Source organism: Sciurus carolinensis, chromosome 17, assembly GCF_902686445.1.
Source record: "Sciurus carolinensis chromosome 17, mSciCar1.2, whole genome shotgun sequence".
Classification (NCBI taxonomy): domain Eukaryota; kingdom Metazoa; phylum Chordata; class Mammalia; order Rodentia; family Sciuridae; genus Sciurus; species Sciurus carolinensis.
The window spans coordinates 16251784-16268702 of NC_062229.1; the positions used below are offsets into that span (position 1 = coordinate 16251784).

Sequence of the window (16919 nt, forward strand, 5' to 3'; positions counted from 1 at the left end):
CTATTCTTTATAATCTTTGTGTTGCAGCATCTCTTGGACATGTAGATTAGATACCTCGTTTATGCCAATGAATATGGAAGATACTGAGGACACCAAGCTGTAGAAGAAAACAGAATCATAATAAAAAGAAGAAATACTTCTGCTCAGTCAGAAAACCAATGAGTCTGTTAAAACTCACATTGTTAGTAGAAGCAGAAAAGTACAGTGAGACACTAAGAAGTGATGAACCCTAAGAGCAAACTGATCATGGCCTCTTCTCCACCATGAAACAGTGCAAATGGACTTCATTGTCATGGGGGGGGGGTTTCCATCTGAGAAGAACAGCTCAGGACAATGTTTTTAGTACAAACAAACACAAACTCACTTGGTATGATCTAAGTCCTTAGAAGAAATTGCTCTTCAGAAAGTCATGTTGTCACATGAAATAAATCAGATTTCCACTCTTTCCAATCCATGATGCAAATCATCTTTGAGGGACTGTGCCTCTGGTAGAGCGAATGCTGAGTGGACGTCAGAGCAGAAAGCTTCCAAGGTGAGTGACCTAAATATTTTGGAGAAGTTAAAATAAAGGGAATGGAAACTCCAGAAAGCAAACAGGAGCCAGTTCTAGTGCCACACAGTGGTCAAAATATTGCCATTTCTTGCTCTGAGGCTTCAAGCCTTGCAATCAGCAGCAGTTTGTAAGGACCTGAATAAAAGGGGCTTTTATATTTTCCCAAAGAGTGCTCTCAGAGTGCTCTTGATGTCCTTATTCCTCAGACTGTAGATGAAGGTTCAGCATGGGGGTGACCACAGTGCACATCACTGAGGGTGTTGCAGTTGAAGGTGAGTTTTGGGTCACAGCAGAACTGAGGTACACACCCAGGAATGTGGAATAAAATAAGGAGACCAGGGAGAGGTGAGAAGCACAGGTGGAGAAGGCTTTGCGTTTTCCCTGAGCTGATGAGATTTTCTGGATGGAGGAGACTATCTTGGAGTAGGAGTAAAGGATGCCAGCAAGGGGGCCTCCTCCCAGCAGCACAACTGCACTATATACCAGCAGGTCATTAACAAAAGTGTCAGAGCAGGCAAAGTGGACCACCTGATTAGGTTCACAGAAAAAGTGGAGGATTTCTAAGTCTGTGCAGAAGGAGAGCTGCAACACCATTAAGCTGTGCACTAAGGCATTGAGGGCACTCATGATCCAGGATGCCAGCACCAGCAACCCATAGAGCATGTGGTTCATGATGACATGTTGTGAAGGGGGTGTCAGATGGCCACATATCTGTCATAGGCCATCACAGCCAGAAGGAGGTTGTCCAACGCTACAAACAATGTAAAAAAGCACATCTGTGTGATGCAGCCTGCATAGGTAATGACTTAGCCCTGCATCTGGATGTTCACCAGCATCTTTGGGATGGTGGTGGAGGTGAAGCAGATGTCCACAAAGAACAGGTTGGCAAGAAAGAAGTACATGGGCATGTGAAGATGGGAGTCTGAGATGGTGGCCAGGATGATGAGCAGGTTCCCAAGCACAGTGACCAGGTACATGGAGAGGAAAAGTGCAAAGATGAGGGGCTGCAGTTCTGGGTCCTCTGAAAATCCAAGAAGAAATTCCAAAATTTGTGTGTTATTTTGTGGTTCCGTGTGCTTTGATTGACACCAGGAAAGAGAAAATTATCATCATTACTTTTTCTATCTGGCTCCCTTTAAGGCACCTTGTGCCATCTCTAATCAGGAATTCCTGTCCCTCTTCTCCCTGTCCTCTCTGTGTCACATGCTCTACAGTTTTAAGAAACTATTCCTTATGAACTTGTGGGACATATGTTCGTTCCACCATGTTCCTGGCATCGTTAAGTAATTGAGCCTTTAAAATAAAAGTAACTACAGTGTGTTCATGCATATAATTATATATATGTAAGGAAATGAATGAAAACAAGGAGCTGGACTTTGTGAGATTTCACAGTAAAGGAATGACACATGTTTGATCAGATAGATTTTGACTTTATTTAATCTATCCATGCAGTGAAACATCACATGGACTCCATAAATACATAGATATTTATGTCAGTTAAAATATCAAAAATCTTAGTGAATCCCACCTTATGTGTATTTATAATGTACCAATTTATAAAATCGATAAATAGATGGGGGCAAGTACAGTGGAGTAAAGCAGTGTGAAAGGGGAGGGAGAAGTTACTAGGAACTGAAATGGAACAAAGTATATTCCATGCAAGTGTGAGTATCTCAAATGCACCCCAATATTATGTGTAAGTGTAAGACACTGATAACAACATTAAAGTATAAAAAAAACTTTATAAAAGAAATGGTCCTATAACACCAGATGGTAATAACTGTTACAAAGAAAACATGAGCAGGTATAAAGAAGAGTGGATGGATGGAGTGCTATTTTTTATGGGCACAGGTAAGACAGGCTAACAGATGACATTTGAGTGGAGATCTCAAGGAAGAAATGAGAATCAGTGAGATTGACTGCAGAGTGTGTGTCTGGCTGGAGGAGTGAGCAGTGCAAAGTCCTTGCAGGTGATGCTGTTTCAAAACCCAGCCATGGTGGCCTCCAGAGCCAACAGGAGGAGACAGAGGAGGGACCTACACTGAGAATGGGGAGGAAGGAGGTGACCTCCCTGACACTGCTGAAAGGTTGTGATCCTCAAGGTTCAGAGGGTCCTCTGTCCACACGTCGTTCCTTGTCTTCTGTTTTCACCAGCTTTACTGGTGGGTAGTCATATCTGAAGAACTGCATGTACATAATATGCACAATCTGGTGAGTTCAGACACATGTGGTCCTGGTGCCCCTCACCCAGTCAATGCTATAGACACATCCCTCACCTCCCAGAGTGGGCTTGGCTGTTTTTTTTTGCATGCTGTTTTCTGTGGGGAAGAACAATGAGCATGAGCTCTGTCCTCATAGCAGAACTTCAAGTGCACAGTGTTCTTTGTTACTGCCTGGACCTGTGTGGCACAGCAGGTCTCTGGAAATGAATGATGCTATGTAACCCTGACTTCATATCCACCAAAGTCAGCTCATGCATCCCTTCCTGCTCTCCCTGACACCATGCTGCTCCAGGCGTCCATGAGATTGACACCTTTACCTATCATGTACTAGAATCATGCAGTATTTTGATTTAAATAACATTCTGTGGCTGCCTTGTGATATCTCTCTGTTATTTAGGAGTCAGATGCCTGTGTAATAAAAGTCACATTGTGGCCAGACAACAACTGTACAAGAACAGAAAATAGAGGTTTATGTCCTTGATGAACACAGATGTAAAAATCCCCAACAAATACTAGCAAAATGAACTCACCATGTTAAAGGACTATTCCCAATATGGAACACATGATCTCAGGGACCTTGGCTCTGAGGACTGCTCACTCCACATGAATGTCTTTAGAATTCTGCACCATCCTGGCCCTCTGTCCTCCTTCACGTGATGGACTCCTGTGGACCTTGTGCCACAGATGCACTTGCTCCCTGGCACTCTTCCTCTGCCATCACAATGTAAGAAGCACATAGAAGAGATCTTACCTGTTATATTAACGTGTGGATTTTCCCAACAGTAAAACAATTTAGATTGCAAAGGAAAAGTTGAAAATTAAAGGTTTGTAGAGTAAAAAGAATGACAGGTGGATAAATGAATTCAAAACAATTGCATTATGAAAAGAAGTGAAAGTTTTAAATAAGTTTTCATTGAAAAGTTGTAAAGTAGCCAAGATTTAACCCCATCAACTCAAGTCAACCTTGCATTGGCAAAATCTGGGAATAAAATAAGAACATATACTTCATTAGGGGAAGTGGAAGGAATAACTATCCCAAGTTATAATCTCATCCTATATGAACTCAAATGCATTCATATGTGGTTAGGGAACTAGACACGATGGTAAGAATAATGAAATCAAGTCATGAATGCTTACCTCATGACAGGAAATTTGACTTACAGTCTTGGCTCCTTAGGTATAAACCTGGTAGATTCTTCCTTCTTCCTTCCTCAGGGGGTTTCTGTGTGAAGCAAGTCATAGGTTAAAGCCCATGGGATATGATCTGCCCAGGGTAGATGCTCCACAGACAGCAGCCATGTGACCATCACCTTGCTCCTCATTGGTTCAGGTCACTATGACATCAAAAGGGTTTCCTGGCACAGGAAATGAGTCCAGTATTAACAGAGTGCTGGTGCAGGGGATGTGTTCCCTGGACACAAGCAGGGGACTCAGAGCCTGAGTCCACCACCCTATACTGTGTTGGACACATGGACACCATCTCTGACGCACTCATGATGGCTCCAACGAGGCACAGTAAGAATTTTTAGACTATTTTAAGCTGTTGTAGTATGTGTTAAGAAATCTCCCATCTAAGAAAATCCCAGGACCCAAACAATTCACTGTAGAATACTATCAAATATATAAGCAGTTAGAGCAAGCCTTCCCCAACCTAAAAAGAAACATGAAGACACAGGGACTCCTCAAATTTATTCTATAAAGCTTGTAGTACCATGACTCTCAAATGAGACAAGGACACAGCAAATCATAGTCAAATAACCATGATGAACATAGATGTAAAAACACTCAACAAAATATTAGCAAACCAAATTCAATGTACATCAAAAATTTTATACACCATGATCCAGTGAGGTTTATCTCAGGGTTGCAAGGATAGTTCAACTTATAATATCAGTAACATGATACATGACGTTTCCAGAAAAGACAAAAATGATCTGATGAATCGATGCAGAAAGATTATTTGGTGAAATTCAGCATCCCTTCATAGTGAAAACTCTTAAGAAATTAGGTAAAGAAGGAAATTCCCCAACATAACAAAGGCTACAAATGACAAACCCACAGCTAACATCATAGTGAATGAAGTTCACTAAGATCTGGAACAGGAATAGTATGCCCACCCTTTTGTTCTTAAATTTAAAATCTCTTCTAAATTGTTCTACATGAAAGTAGAATGCATTCATGCATTATGAATGATATGTATGATAGATCTTACATAATAAAGTATAATCTCTCATTTTTCTGATTATACATATTGCAGGATCACATGGGTCATGCAGCCATAATTGTCATGAGGCATTAATGTATGTTTCACTCTACTGTCATTCCTACCCCCTTACCCCTTCCCCTCCCTTCACTCCCCTCTCCTTAAATATAAATTAATCTATTCTTCACTATCCCTCCCTTATCATGAATTAGCATCTGCATATCAGGGAAAACATTCAACCTTTGGTTGTTTGTGCTTGATTTGTTTTGCCTACCATGATATACTCCAACTTCATCCATTTATCAGAAAATGTCAGAATTTCATTCTTCTTTAAAGCTGGGTCATATTCCACCATATAGATATACCACATTTTCTTCATCCATTCATCTGTTGAAGGGCAGGATGTCCACTCTTAGCAGTGTTATTCATCATAGTACTGCAAGTTTCACCCAGAGCAAGTAGATAATTAAAATAAGGACATTCAAATTGGAAAAGAGGAAGTCAAATAGTCCACTGCAGATGGCATGATGTTGCAAGTTTATTCTTAGTCGACACATAATTATACACATGTATGGGGTATGGTGATAGTTTTCAATGTGTGTACCATGTAAAATGAGCAAATGTATGCATTTCCATGTCCTTTGTTGTGCAGAATCGAAATGCCTATTGAACACCTGTTCAAGGCAGGTAATTCCTACTGTGGTGGCATTTCTATTCTGTTGTTGACTAAATATTCCTGACTATTCCCATATTTATGTGCTGAGATCCTAACTCCCAAAGGCCCAAATGGACAGATCTTTTAAGCCTCTGAAACCCCACAGGAATGAATGTAGAATGAGGATTCTAATAGTGCAGACCCCCAAAACAGAATTCTTTTAAAAAATGTGTAATAAAAGATACTTAACATATGTTAATCTCAGGGAAATAAGCATAAAAGGAAATAAATATATGTCTTTGAATTATCAAACATTTTATAAATAAAGACTAAATGATAGCTCTTCCCTACAGTTATTATATTTTTAATTGTTTTGGGAAAAGTGTCACAAAGCCAAGGGTTGTATTAGTCATGGTTTTATATCAAGGGCTCAAAATTCACCCTCTTGTTGAAGAGGGGAATAGTCAATATTCTACAGATAACAGGTATGTGTCACAAACACAGTCAGAATTGGGGGGCTCATGAGACAAATGGTCTTCCTCAAGTTTTGGAGACATTTTAGATCATGGCTGGGATTAGGTGTTAGGAAGTTATCTCTCTGGAAGGCAGAAGATTTCATGGAGAAAGAGGAATAAAGACTAATTCCCCAGACATTGAACCTGTGTCTTGGGAACAGAGAATCTGCAAAAATTTACATTTGATGGAGAGCAACATTCTACAGGGAAATGATGTGCTTGGGGTTGGAATAGCAAGAGGAAAATGTGCCTAATCAGAGAGCACACTAGCTTTAAGTATCCTCCCTTCCATTCCTCAGCCCTGCAGCCGTGGCCTGGAGGGGATATGGTTGTCTCCTCTGGAGTCCTGCATCTGGTGGGCACTGCTGCTTGACTCCTTTCTTGTGTGTAAACAGATTCTGTCTCCCTTATCAAACATCCCAAGAGGAATATGGTTCCATGAGGAGACCTTCCATTCAGTTCACATCCAGGTGAGTCTGAGAGTTCAGTAGGTGCTGCAGAAAAGCATCTGAGATGCTGGACACCAAGAATGTGTACCTAAGGTCACCTGAGAGCTAATCAAGCCCTGCCCGGGGCTGAGAAGTTGCTGGGTTAGTTTGCTGAATTGTCTGAACACCATGCTGAAATGACAAATCAGTGTTGAACTCAGCAGTGTGCCAGGTCCTTGTTGGTAATGTAGTGATGAAAAAGACAACCCCATCATAATAGGGAGTGGAGGCTCAGTGTGGTTTGTGTGTAAGTGGAGCACGTGTCCCAGGACCTTTGCAAACATTTGTATGAAAAAGAGAGATGAGTCATCTGTGGTGACATAGAGCAAAGGGAGGAACTTCTTATTTCTGAGATGGAGCAGCAATTTGATGAACTTATTATCAAATGCCCATTTTCTATGGTTGTCAGCATTTCTGTGGAATTTTCCAGTTTATTCTTTCTCTATTGACTTTGGGACTGATATTTTTGGTGATGAGAAGTCTTACATCATATTCAGTAAAATAGGTCTATCTTATTACTTCTGAATTTCCTGTCTTATTTAACGAAGTTTTGTCCATCCATGAACTTATGTGACATGTTTTTGAAGCTCCCCTAGTGTATTACTTACTTTCATATCGTGATTGTATTAGTCAGGGTTCTTAGAGAAACAGAATCTACAGGAAGTACGATTATATAAAGGGGATTTACTAGATTGACTTACAGGATCAGAAATTGGATAGTGAACAATTGCCATCTGCAGCTGCTGAGCTGGAAGATTCAGTAGCTTCACAGTCCAAGAAGCAGAAGCCCCAGAACAAAAAAGATCAACAGTGCTACCCTATTCCCAGACCAAGGCTTCTGAAAACTACCAGCGTAATCACTGGCAGAGTCCACTTTGGAATAGTGAAGAAGCAAGAGTCTGCTATTCTCAGAAGATCGAAGTAGTGATCAAGAACCTGTTCAAGAAGAGCTGAGCTTGTATCTGCATCTGCTTCCTTGTTCTGCCAGCTTTCATTCCATCCTATTGGGTGGTGCTGACCATGCTTAGTGAGGGCTCCACTTTAGTTCCCATCCCATATTCCAGTCATTCCTAGACACGCCCTCATTAACACAACCAGAAGCCTCTATATCATTGGCATCTCTTATTCCAATCAAGTTGACTATTCAAATTAACCATTACAAAGGTCTTAAACTCCTCTGATATATGAGGTAGGGGACGACCTTCACTTCCTCTGCACAGATAGCTACTTAGTCAGCTTTTATTCACCTATTCAAGGTTTTCTAAGTGAATGGAGATTCACCTTTGTCATATTGTCAGCACCCCTGAGGCAGATTTCCTGAGTCATTCAATGAAAACTGAGCACCTGCTGTGTACCAAGCCATTTGAGGAACAGTCTACATTACATTCTTTCATTCTAGGTCTTTGGCAACTTGATTATTAACCTATTAGTATTATATATGTTCTTTCTCATTATAGTTGATGCTCCATTCATTAAAAACTATAGTTGTTTCCATTCAGATAAACCTGGTTTTTTTCCCCTGCTGTTCTTTCTATGTCACACTTTCTCCTGTTCTTTAAGTTTGATCTAGACCATGCACACATATTCGCACACTCATGAAAACAGGGAGAATGGAGCAGGTGGAGTCTGCTGGTGTGCACCTCGCATCATCATGTCTAATTAACTGTGATAAGTGTGCACATGATGTGATGCCCTCAGAGATGCACCCACTGCACACAGGATTTTATTCAGTGTATAATGTTAAACTTGTCATGGTGGGTGCAGGGTTTTGTAAAATGTGGTCTTGCTTTATTTTAGTACCAGGGATTGAACACAGAGGTGTCAGCCACTAAGCCACACTCCCAGTTCATATATATATATATATATATATATATATATATATATATATATAATTTTAATTTGAGACAGTGTCTCACTATGTTTCTGAGCCTGGATTTGAACTTGTGATCCTCCTGCTTCATTCTCCTGAGTCACTGGAATTGCAGGCATGAGTCACTGGGCCTGGCTTAGAATATGGTCTTAGGAGCCCTTTGACTTTTGAATGAAGGCTACAATCAGGACAAGGTGTGCTCATGAGATTTGCCAGAATATGCCAAAGTGGAAGACTGGAAATAATGCAGAAAATACACCACACAAGAACACTGAGAGAGGGGTTGGTCTCATCTGCTACTGTGCACACAAACCTCAGTGGAACTTTTATTTCTGTGTCTGTCCTATTTCACAGCAGGACAGATAGAAGTTCCTTTTCCCTGTGAAATCTAGAAGTGTTGATTTCCCGGAAGCTGGAAATAGAAGAGTGGTCACCAAGTCTAGGAAGTAATGGGTGACACTAAAGGGTAAATGTGGGTCACCAGGTCCCAGATCCCAGGTCCATTCATGGAGTCAGAGTTGGTGTTTAGTCCCACAGTAGAATGAATCTTGTCAACAACAACATTTGATATATTTTAAACTACCTATACGGGTGTGTTTTCAAGTCTCTGAACACAATGAACTTTTAAATGTTTGAGGTGGTAGATATGCTGATTACCCCAGCTGGGGCATTACACAGAGTTTACATGTAATGAAACTTCACACCTCCCCCCAGTAATAACCTACAATTACTGTGTTGAACCATTACTCTGTTGATTAAAGATTAACATTATCCCCAATTTATTTCATCACTACTGAATGGCACAGAAATATTTTTTATATCCCCTGTAATAATGAACAATTTTTTTCATTCTTTGTGTATTTCCCCTTATGGATTCTCATTTTCTTCTTCCCTTTGCTCTCATTTTCCCCCTCACAGATGATTATTGTGTAGGATCTTGGCATGATAAAGATATGATTACTTTTGTTTTTTGAGAATTTTTTAATTTTTAAATTCTGTGTGCTTGTCCTCAGGGAGATGTGATTGAAATTAAAATGCCACCAGAAACTAAGAAGGCTCCCAGGCCCCAGGCAGGCAACTCAGAGCCCGTGTGCACCACCCTACACTGTGTTGGACTCACGGGCACTGTCCCTGACCTGCTCATGTGGGCTCCAAGTAGGCACAGTAAGGACTGTTAGATTGTTTTATGCTGTTTTTATGTTACACTCAGCAATTCAATGCAGCTGATGGTTCCTGCTGCACTAAATAATTTCTTCCATTCTTTCCACCTCCTATTGGTAAATCCAAAGCATACAATTAATAAACATTCGATGTTTAAGGAAGTGTGAAATGCCTGCCTTGTTTCACACTCCTCTGTTGTCCATAGGGAGACTGTACCACACCACCCAACACCTGGGTCTGGACAGTGCCTCCCATGGTAGGAGCCTGTGTCCCTTCTGTGTCCCTTTTGAGTTAGACAAAGGGTGATCAATGTGTGGAATCAAATTTATTGCCTGGAGAGATTCATGAAGAATTGGTAAACCATTCTTCTGAGTGTGTCTGGGAGGAATCAACCTGGGAATGTGGCCACAGAAGCAGCGCTTATGTGAGAGGTGCCCATTCTCCTAACAAGGGAAGAAAGGAGAAGCAGTAGAATCTCATGAGCCTCTTGAAACTTCTTCTTAATCATTGAGCACATCATATTGGCACACGTTCTAGTCAGGGTTGTCCAGAGAAAAAGAAGACACAGAAAACAGATAGAGGGATTCACAGGATGATAGATAGAGATGCAGATATTGATATAAGATTGACTCACAGAGTCAAAAAGGCTCAGTATTTCCATAATAACTGTCTGCAGCCTGGAGGTCAGAAAAGCCAGTTTTGTGACTCTGTCCAGGAAGGTGGAAGCTGCAGAGCCCTGGAGGTCAGTGGTGCAGCCCCTGATCCAAACAAAAGGCTAACAAGACCCTAGAGGGCTGATGGTGCTGGTCCCACAGTCCAAAGACAGGAAAAGCAGAGTCTGACAGGGAGGGTAGCAGCAGGAGAGAACGTGCCCTGCTCCAGAAGGAAGACCCAGCCAAGGCTTCCCCTCCTCCACCTGTCCTACCATCCAGCCCCCAGCTACTGGAGGAACCCCCACCAAACACATTCAGAGAGGGTCATCTCACCCACTCCCTGACCCCCACACAGCTCTTCTCTGGAAACTGCCTCCCAGACACACTCTGAAGAAATAATGGTTTACTGATTCTTCATGAATCTCTCCAGGCAATAAATTTGATCCCCCACATTGATCACCCTTTGTGAGCATCACTTTATTTCTATCAACCACAGATGCTTAGTTGAACACACCTCACAGAGCAAGCCTTGAATGAGGTGCAGGGGAAAAGGGAGGTGTGTACAGTGATGGAATTGGAACCCACATAATAGTGCCCCCAGTCTGGTCTAAGCCTTGAAAATGCTATGCAGTGAAGGACTCCTCCATTATCAGGTTGAAATTCAATTGCCATCACTGTGACACTCTTGAGAGGTGGTGCAGTGAAGGACTCCTCCACAATCAGGTTGAAATGCAATTGCCATCACTGTGACACTCTTGAGAGGTGGTGCTTGAAGAGGGGTTAATGGATTCATGCCATTAGCCTGGGAGCAAGTCCTGCATCCTATCAGAAGTCCCTTCTGATGTGGAGGCCGAAGAGACTTGTCATTTCCAAGAAGTCTTTCTGTATGGACTTCACTTGGGGATATGTATTTGCCAATGAGATTCTTTGGGCAGTGATTGTGGTGCAGAGTGTGGGCACCAAGCTGAGTAAGAAAACAAACCTCTGACCAGGAGAGAAATGCCGATGCTCAGTCTTGAAGCACACTGGTCTGTCAGAATGCAAGTCAGCAGGAAGAGCCGTTGAGGTGCTGATGCCTGGAGGCAGGAGGGACACACTGTGCACAGCTGTGGCCCTGGGGTTTCCGCTTGTGGAAAAGTTACAAAAGAACTTGGTTGTCAAGTGAAGTTTCTTCACAGGTCGAGTTCAACACATGACTGGGTTCTTTGGTAACAATAAAAAAAAAAGTAACAAAGTGATTTATGTCATCCGAGAAGAATGTTCTTAAGAACCCTTCACCCACAAATGAAAAAGTTATCTCAGTGGTGACGTGAGATAAATGGGAATTTCCAATGTTGCTGATCCAAGATTGAAAGCACCTTTGAGGTATGCAAAGGATAGAGGAGAACAATCTTCACATTACAGAGAGGGCCTAAAACTGAACAAGGTGAGCTATGTAACAATTTTTTCCCCATTGGTACTGGGGATTGAACCCAGGAAAGCTCAGCCACTGAGCCACATCTCCAGTCCTTTTTATATTTCCTTTAGAGACAGGGTCTCACTAAGCTGTTCAGAGCCTTGATAAGTTGCTGAGATTGGCTTTGAACTTGGGATCCTCCTGCCTTAGCCTCTTGAAATGCTGGAATTACAGATGTGCACCACTGTGCCTGGTTAGTTACATAACTTTTAAGAGAAGTTGAAAAAGAAATAGAACTCTGGTGATCAGATCACCATCTGATCAAAATAGTGTAAATTCCTCCTGTGAGGCTTTGAAACATGTGATCAACAGCACTGTTATACTCAGGAGAATGAGGGCTTTCACAGTTTCCCTCCATAGAGTCTCCTCAGAGTGCTCTTGATGTCCTTATTCTTCAGACTTTAGATGAAGGGGTTCAGCATGGGGGTGACCACAGTGTACATCACTAAAGTCATTGAAGTTGTACGTGAATTTTTGGTCACAGTGGAACTAAGGTACATTCCCAGGAGGGTGCAATAAAATAAGGAGACCACAGAGAGGTGAGAAGCACAGGTGGAGAAGGCTTTGTACCTGCCCTGAGCTGATGAGATTGCATGGATGGAGGACACTATCTTGGAGTAGGAGTAAAGGATGCTGGTGAGGAGATCACCAGCCAGTAAGATGGCAGGAACATACATCACCATCTCATTGAAAATGGTCAGAGCAGGGAAGGTGGACCAGTTGAACAAGTTCACAGGAAAAGTGGGGGATTTCCAGGTCTGTGCAGAAGGAGAGCTGCAACATCATTAAGCTTTATAATAAGGAATTCAGCTCACTCATGATCCAGGATGCCAGCACCCACAGTCCACAGAACCTGGGTTTCATGATGACCTATAGTGCAGGAATGACAGATGGCCACAAAGTGGTCATAGGTAATTCAACTGGGAAGAAGTTGTCCAACCCTCCAACTAATGCAAAACAAAGCAAAACAAAACTGAATGTGTATGATGCAGCCTGCATAGATAATGGAGTTACTCTATGTCTGGATGTTCACCAGCATCTTTGGGATGGTGGTAGAGGTGAAGCAGATGTCCAGAAAGGACAGGTTGGAGAGGAAGAAGTACATGGGCGTGTGCAGGTGTGAGTCTGAGGTGGTGGCCAGGATGATGAGCAGGTTCCCCAGCACAATGTCCAGGAACATGGAGAGGAAAAGCCCAAAGATAAGGGGCTGCAGTTCTGGGTCCTCTGAAAATCCCAGAAGAGGAGAGTCTGTAATCTGTGTATCATTTTCTGAAATTTGCATGTCATTTTGTGGTTTCATGTGCTGTGGACAGAAAACAAACATGACTAATATTTGTATTAAGTTCCCTTTAAGATGTCCCTGGTGCCATCTTTGATTAGGAACCAGAGTCCCTCTGTACCTTTTCCTCAGTATGTTGTTTATATTACATTTTTAATGAGCAACTTTCATGCCCTTGAGGAATGTATATTGAGTTGCTACCATGTTCCTGGCACTGTCCAAGTCATGAGCACAGAGTGTGGAAAGACTGAAACACCTAAAATCCAATCACAGCGGAAGAACAGAAGCAAACAAATGATTTTGAAAAATACATACAGAATTCAGTTTTTAATGCTTTTCCCAAAAAGGAATCATACATGCTGGAGAAGATAACTTGAACACTAAAAGGTATTTATATATTAAAACATCACATGACAGTCCATTAATACATGTATGTAATTATTATGTATCAGTTAAAAATGAAAAGAAATGACCCCGGAATGGATCACATAGTATTATTGCTGTGAATCAAACATGGACAGGTAAGAAGGGAAGGAGATGTAGGTGCTATATTCCTATGGGGTCCAGGTAAGAGAGGTAAAGGTGATGTTTGAGCTGAGACCTGCAGGAGAGGAGGGTGCCTTGAGGTGGTCTGCAGAGGCCTGACCTGGCAGGAGGAGTGAACCACACAGGGGCCTAGAACAGTCTTCCTGCACACATACAGGTACCAAACAAGGCCACGGTGGCAGACAGTGAATCAGAGCAGGTGGAGGAGAGACACTGTCTGCACAATCTGAAGAAGGAGCTGCCCCCTGGTTGCTGGAGAGAGGGTAAGGTTCTCAGGGTGCAGAGTGTCCTCAGTTCCCATGTTGTCTTTTGTACTTTCAAAAAAATCAGCTTTATATAGGTCTGTGGTTGATATATGATGAATTGCACATATATAATCTGTACAGTTGGATGAGTTCAGGTATATTCAACCCTCACAAACCCATCGCCATATTTGATGTGATAGACACATCTGTCACTTCTCAGAAAGTCATCTTGTCCCTTTGTTTTTTTATTTTATTTTGTTTTTTTTTTTCCACTTAACATATGGTCTACCCTAACAGCAAAATTCCACATGCACAATGTCATACTGTTGTTGCCAGGTACTGAATTATACAGCAGGTATCTGGAAGTTAGTCATCTTACATAAATGTGACTTTATACCAGTTAACACGAAGCCCACATTTACCCCACACTGCCGTTGTATTCCAGGTATCTAAGGACTTCACAGATTTAAAGTTTGCCATATGTGGATTGATACAGTGTTTTTGTTTTTAAAAGTCTCCTGTGGATCAATGTGGATCCTCCTTATTTCTCTGTTACTTAGGGTTCTGGGGTCCATATCTTAAGAGTCACAATTTGGCCAGACAAGGAATCTACAAAAAAAGAAAATCATAGGCCAGTGCACTTGATGAGCAGGAGTGGAAACACCCTCAGTAGAACACTAGCACGTGACTGCATCAGTCGTTAAAGGTCTTTCCCAATCTGTAATGGAGGAGCTCAGGGCCTGGCTCTAGGACTGTGCACTGTCCATCTCCACACATCCTGCCCTGTCCCAACAACCTGCCTTCTGCTCCTGGGATTCACCCCTGAGACAATTATCTCTTCCCTGGACTGTTTCATTTCCTACCTTTGCCATTTATCATAGGATCCAGTAAAGCAGAGATCTTACCTACTTCATTCATTTTTGTGTTTTCACAAAGGCAGGCATGTAGGGAGAACAAAAAACATTTCAGAAATCAAGAGCCAAAACACTAAAAAGAATGATCAGATGAGTAGATACATTCAAAGCAATGGCATTCGATGGAAGTGAATAGAAACCTAGAATAAATTCTCAATGAATATAAAAAAACCAATAATTTCATCCCATCAATCTGGTCAATGAGTCTCTCATTCAAGATTTAATTGACAAAAACCTGAAAATAAAATAATAAAAAAGATACATTTCAACAGTGGATGAAACAATATCTAAAGTTGTCATTTATTCCTAAACAAATATAAATGGACAAACACATTTGGTGGGGACCATACGACTGAGCAGAGATGTGTACAGTCTCCAGCCAAGGGACCTTAGCCTGGGTCCTGTTCTGCTCGTGTAAAATGAGGCTCCATGGGTTTGAAGATCACTTCCAATTGTATGGTTTACGCTTTTGAGTGGTGGCAGATAACAGTATTCAAATTGACCAAATTTAAGTCTTATGCGTTGTTTCAAATATAAGGAAATGTTTATGATAAAATATTATATAATAAAGATAGCCCACATATGTGCACACAAATAATATTTAAAAGATTATCTGTTTATTTTGGGGTAGTGGGGATTGAACTCAGGCACTCAACCACTGAGCCACATCCCGAGTCCTAGTCTGCATTTTATTTAGAGACAGGGTCTCACTGAGTTGCTTAGCCCTTTGTCATTGCTGAGACCAGTTTTGAAATCAAGATCCTCCTGTCTCAGCCTCCCACACCACTGGGATTACAGGCATGTGCCACCTCACCCCGCTGATCTCAATTTTATATATATATAAAAAAAAGAGTGAACAAAGAAATACCCAAAATGGGACTCTGTGCGTTTAATATATAACCTTTTTTTCTCTCAGCTCTTCCTTAATTTACTGTTTTTGCCTTTCCCCTATTTATAGAAAACTTTAAAGGAGAATCTGTATGATAATCCACAAACATGACCAAGTTAAAGTTGTGTTAATTGTATCTTAAGTTGATAGCATCATTGTGGTCTCAATATGAGGCAGATCTTTATTATTATCATTGTCATTAGCTTCTTACATATTGAACTTTACAAAGTTATTTAAGTTTTTTTGTATTACCATGAATATACATCAGCTTCTTTTTCTTATACTTGACAAGTATTATTTTGACATACTATACACTTATGGATGCTGTGGTTTAGGTGTGAGGTGTCCCTGAAAGCTCATGTGTGAGACAGTGCTTCAGAGAAGACATGATTGGGTTGTGAGAGCCTGAGTTCAATCAGTGAATTAATCACCTGATAGGACTGGGTGGTAAATGAAGGCAGGTGGGTGTGGCTAGAGGAGGCAGGGTATTGGGGGTGTGTCTTGGGGGTGTGTCTTGGGGGTGTGTCTTGGGGTATATACATGAATCTAGCAAGTGGAGATGTTTCTCTTCCTGATCATCATGTGAGTTGCTTCTCCATACTCTTCTGCCATATTCAGCCTCACCTGGTGCCCAAGTAATGGAGCTGGCTGCAGAGGGACTGTGAACTCAAGCTGTGAGCCCTCAAATAAACTCTTCCTCCTCTAAAAATAAATAAATAAGTAAATAAATAAATAAATAAATAAATTCAAATGTGCACATGACACTGGCCAGAATAATGAAATTGAGTAGTTACCATGATTAAAGTATTCCAATAGATGCCTTTAGGAGTCTTACCATGTAGGTGAGCTAGATGTGTTATATGCAGTCTCTCCTTCCTTCCCCAGGGGAAAATTCATACGCTGATTTTTTATACCACTTGTACAGAAAGGCCCTCTACACAAACACAGTGAAACTTCTGTGTATAAAAACATCTGCTTGTCAGAAAGACATGGGTGACCTGCAATTGGATGCAAAAGCATATGCCCACAGGAAGGTGGAAAGTGAAAGCTAGTTATAAAATTAGAACCAATATACACTTATCAGAGAAAAATTACGCCTTTGGTTTTTTGGGATTGGCTTATTTCACCTAGCATGGAGGGAAAGCGGGTAAGGAAATTATGGAGGAATGTTGGATTGTGTAGAGGGTAATGAGGGGAAGGAAAAATGGTGGAAGGAGACAAACATCATTACTGTGTGTACATGCATGATTATACGAATGGTGTGACTCCA

General features: G+C 41.5%; 1 pseudogene; it reads right to left on the reverse strand.

Annotated features, from left to right (window-relative positions):
• Positions 1-1455, reverse strand: LOC124968095 (olfactory receptor 7A10-like; annotated as a pseudogene).
• Positions 1456-16919: the final 15464 nt, after the last annotated feature.